General features: G+C 39.6%; 1 protein-coding gene across 1 annotated transcript in view; it reads left to right on the top strand.

The window, feature by feature from the left end:
• GPC5 (glypican 5) overlaps positions 1–3,773 on the top strand; it is a 667,761-nt gene that overhangs the window by 52,470 nt on the left and 611,518 nt on the right. The gene's annotated exons all lie outside the window — the stretch shown is intronic.

Genomic DNA, 3,773 nt, shown 5'->3' with positions numbered 1-3,773 from the left:
TATGCATCAGAGAGCTGGACAGTGACTAGGGATGATAAAAAGAGGATTGATACCTTTGAGCTGTGGTGCTGGAGAAGAGTGTTGAATATACCATGGACTGCTAGGTGAACAAACAGGTTTGTCCTGGAGAGGGTTAAACCGTACTGCTCCTTGGAGGCAAGGATTCTCAAGCTTTGTCTGACATACTCTGGGCATGTTGCAAGAAGGGACCAGTCCTTGGAGAGGGACGTTCCTGCTTGGGAGAGTGGAGGGACCGTGCAGGAAAGGAAGACCCTCGATGAGATGGATTGATTCAGTGACTGGGGCAAAGGGGGTAGGTGTGTTGGTGGAGTGAGATTGGCATAGGATAGAGCAGGGTTTAGGGCTCTTTAGGGGTCACTAGGAGTTGCGAGTGACTCTATGGCACATAACAACAACATCTATACACATGCATTTTATATATTCTATATATTCAATGTGTTGTGGGAGAAGGATGGACAGTCTTCTCGTGGACCATTAACTGCCTCTGAAAACCCACTGGCCGGTCACCTAGGGTTCGTTTCCAACTCAATAGTACAACAGCAGCAACAAGTTACATCTGCTTGTAGAAATGTAAATCCATATGTATATATAATTCAACAACAATGAAGATAGCACCCTAGTGTTGGTGACACAGAGATTGAAGTGCTTGATGGCAAACTGAAGGGTTGACTATTTGAACTCATTGATTTCTTTGCTGGTGAAAATCCTGATGCCCTGCTTCTGTAAAGATTCTGTATAGAAGTCCAGGTAGTGTAGGTCCATTACAAACTGGGCTGTTAATCTAAAGGTTGGCAGTTCAAATCTATCAAATGCTTCTAGTGATCAGCCTTCCCCTATTGACATTCACAGCCTTGGAAATATGAGGGAGGGATGCTATGAATTGGCATCAGCTTGAAGGAAATGGTTTGATTTTTGGTTTTAGGATCACGGTTAGAGGGCCTTACCTCCAAGGCACATATCAGTAAAAGTGGATGTGTGGATGGCTGTGTGAGTTGCTTTAACTTGTTATTGAGCTATACATTGCAAACCACAAAATTCAGATAAAAGTATTTATGTAAATTGAAATTCTTCCCCACTCATTAGCAATGTAGTGATTGAAACTACTGCCTTAATTGGCCTAGGATTTCTTATCACTGATTTATTATATTTTATGTTTAAAGTTTCTGTGTGTTGGCTGTTCTACAAAGACTGTGAAGGATGCAGATCAGACACATGTAAAGTGCTGCTGTATGAAATGCATAGTGTTTGTTCTGAATTTAGGCTCTGTGATTACGGGGAACGAGGCTGTCTTGTTCATTCTCTATCCTCAAAGTATCATGGTCTAGCTAATGACCATGAGCTTGAGCTTATGATTATTAAGGGTTGGAAGGAATTGTCCAGATCAACAACAGCTCTGCTCAGAGCTTCCTCGTCCTCCTCTGCCTACACTGACCTCGCTGGTGTTGGATGGACTGAAGCATTGTAGGTCTTGGGCACTCTCACTATCAAAGCTACATCGAAGCCTCTATTTATGGTCTTGTTGAAGGTTTCTCTTTATCTTTGACTTTCTTCTACTGAGAGTGTCATCTTTCTCCAGGAACGCAGTCCATGCATATCCAGACATGTGAGAAAAATTCTTGCTATTCTCCCAAGAGCACCCTGGCTGCATTCCTTCCAAGAGAGCTCTATTTGTTCTGGCCGCCCAAGGTCTAATCGATAATCTTTGCTACCACCACAATTCAGAGGCACCAGTTTTTCTTTGATCTTCTTTATTCATTGTTGAATTTTCACATGCATATGAGTTTATTGAAAATTACAACACTTTTGCTGATATATATTCACCATACAATTTTAGCAACTTATAAAATCAAACGAATTTAAGTATATTCAGAGAGATATACAGCACAACAAATTTTAGACAATTTTCCTCACTTCTGAAATAAACCCAATGTCCATTAGCATTCACTCTCAATTCCCTCCAAAACACCAACCTTATAAAAAAATGTGCTTTCTGTCTCTATAAATATGACTCCTCTGGACAATTCATACATGTGGGATGATATACTATATGGATTTTTTTGATGGAAAAATTATTTTGGTAAAATATATATAACAAAAATTTTCCATCTAAACTGGTTTTTAATCTACTGTTCAGTGACCTTACTTTCACTGTGTTATGCAACTGTCATTATTCTGTTTTCAGATCTTTTAGTGAAGAGGCTTGGCTCCTCTTTGGAAGAGGGCGTCATGCTTGGAAAGGTGGAGGGTCCACAGAGAAAAGAACGACTCTCCATGAAATGGATCGACACAGTGGTTGCTGCTGTGAGATCAAGTGTATCAGAGATGATCAATTGTAACCAAGATGTATCAAGGTTAGGCCGTGGTTTAGATTTGTTGTTTGCAGCGTCACCGTGAGTCATACACTACGTGACAACACTTAGCAACAACAACCAAACAATCCCATTTTACTCATTGGCAGTTCCCTTCGTTGCTCCTTTCTGAAAGTCTCTGGTAATTACTTATCAGTTTCTGCAGCCATCTATCCTTGTTACTGTAGGTAGGTGGGATCTTAGAACACTTGCCCTCTTGCCTCTTACTTCACTGAGCGTAGAGCTCTCTGCCCATGTGGTAGCAGCTCCCCAGACCTCATTTCTCTTTATGTCTGGGCAACATCACATTGTTTGTCTACATATGAAAACTTGAATAGTTGGAGCCTGTGTAACATAGAAACACACTGGAGAAGAACAGAAACATTTTTCCTTATCACAAATAAATAAAAAAGTAAGACTGTATCCTTCCAAAGGCAGGAAACCCTTGAGACTCAGAAAAACCAGTCAGTGCCATCTAGTTTCAGCTCTCACTGGTTGCACTGTATGGCATTTTATTTCTCTTAACCCCTCAAACAGTATAAATTTGACCCTTGTATAAATGTCTCTGTTTTATCCCTGACTTTATTTATTATTCCCCCCATAAAGAAGTAGTACACAGTTTCTGTAATCTAGTTTATCAAACATGGCCACTCTGACAGTATTTCTTAAATCAGCTGGATGCCTGGACAGATGCAAATGTGTGGCACCTTTCCACACCTAGGGCACTAGTTCTCCAGGGAGAGATTGGACAGCCTTCCTTTTTCCTCTCTGCCCTTCCCTTCTGCACTCTCTTCCTTCCAGGTTTTGAAACAGTTTGTCTTTTGCTGTACACAGTTTCACCGAGTAAATGAATACAGCAAACTTTTCTTAATAAGAAAGAACCATTACAGGTCCTTTATTTTTCTTTCTTAAGTTGAGAAGTGATAAAAAGAAGTAATTTCGATCACAGCATATTCTCAGAAGCTGACAAGAGCTATTAGTTGTTTTTCATAATTTCAGTAATTCTAGAAAGTTCAGTGTTGACTATTGACTATAATAAAACTCAGTAAATGACTTTTTGAGGAGAGAGATTTACAAGATTCTAAAGCTTTAAATTTAAGACAAATTTAAAAGGTTCATGTTTGGAAGTAGAAGTAAGAACAATTTTTCTAGATTGGTGAGTATCAGAATATGATGATGTTCAAAGGAGCTATAAAGGATAATCTACTAGTCACGATAAGTAAGCTGTTTACGTATTTCAGTCTTATCTTGCAAGAACAGTTGTTTTTTTCCCCCCCCCCAGGAGTATACAACTAGATTACTTTTCTATGGCTAAGTAATGTTTTTGCCATAAGAACATCTATAAGCTCTGTGTGTGTGTGTGTAATTTTTCTAAGAGAAGCATTTGCTGCTTCTGGTCAAGGA

This window comes from Elephantulus edwardii, unplaced genomic scaffold (genome assembly GCF_000299155.1).
Source record: "Elephantulus edwardii isolate Elephantulus edwardi_28Jun2011 unplaced genomic scaffold, EleEdw1.0 scaffold00004, whole genome shotgun sequence".
Taxonomy (NCBI): domain Eukaryota; kingdom Metazoa; phylum Chordata; class Mammalia; order Macroscelidea; family Macroscelididae; genus Elephantulus; species Elephantulus edwardii.
Note: the sequence above shows the minus strand (reverse complement) of the source record. Positions and strands in the feature narration are given on the sequence as shown.